The sequence below is a fragment of the Oncorhynchus kisutch genome, linkage group LG28 (assembly GCF_002021735.2).
Source record: "Oncorhynchus kisutch isolate 150728-3 linkage group LG28, Okis_V2, whole genome shotgun sequence".
NCBI lineage: Eukaryota > Metazoa > Chordata > Actinopteri > Salmoniformes > Salmonidae > Oncorhynchus > Oncorhynchus kisutch.
Genome location: NC_034201.2, coordinates 16,458,103 through 16,458,911, shown reverse-complemented (window position 1 = coordinate 16,458,911; position 809 = coordinate 16,458,103).

The following is an 809-nucleotide window of genomic DNA, read 5'->3' as shown; positions in this document are numbered from 1 at the left end:
GTGTGGTTTCTGAGTTAATGAAGCAATTAACATCCCATCATGCTTAGTGTGAGCAGTGATTATTTTGGCTACCATGGTTAGAAGAAATCTCAGTGACTTTGAAAGAGGGGTCTCAAAGGAGCATAGGGGGTTTAAAGGGTCTCAAAGGAGCATAGGGGGTTTAAAGGGTCTCAAAGGAGCATAGGGGGTTTAAAGGGTCTCAAAGGAGCATAGGGGGTTTAAAGGGTCTCAAAGGAGCATAGGGGGTTTAAAGGATCTCAAAGGAGCATAGGGGGTTTAAAGGGTCTCAAAGGAGCATAGGGGGTTTAAAGGGTCTCAAAGGAGCATAGGGGGTTTAAAGGGTCTCAAAGGAGCATAGGGGGTTTACATGATGTGTGTGTATGTGTGTGTCAGTCACCAGATCTCAACCCAATTCAACACTTATGGGAGAGTCTGGAGCTGCGTTTTCCACCACCATTAACAAAACACCAAATGATGGAATTTCTCATGGAAGAATGGTGTCAGATCCCTCCTATAGAGTTCAAGAGACTTGTAGAATCTATGCCAAGGCACATTGAAGCTGTTCTCGTGGTGCCCAACGCCCTATTAAGACACTTTACAGTGTATGCTGGTGTTTCCTTTATTTTGGCAGTTACCTGTGTGTCAATGTCCCAATTATAAAAATTCAAAAAATTATTCATTCATCAATCACTCCCTTGAGTTACACTGTAACATGTGAACATATCTTACTCCTGTTATATCTGGTCTGTACCTGAATGAATGAGGGTGTGTTTACCTTTAATGTGAATGTCACTTTGGGAGCTCTCTCT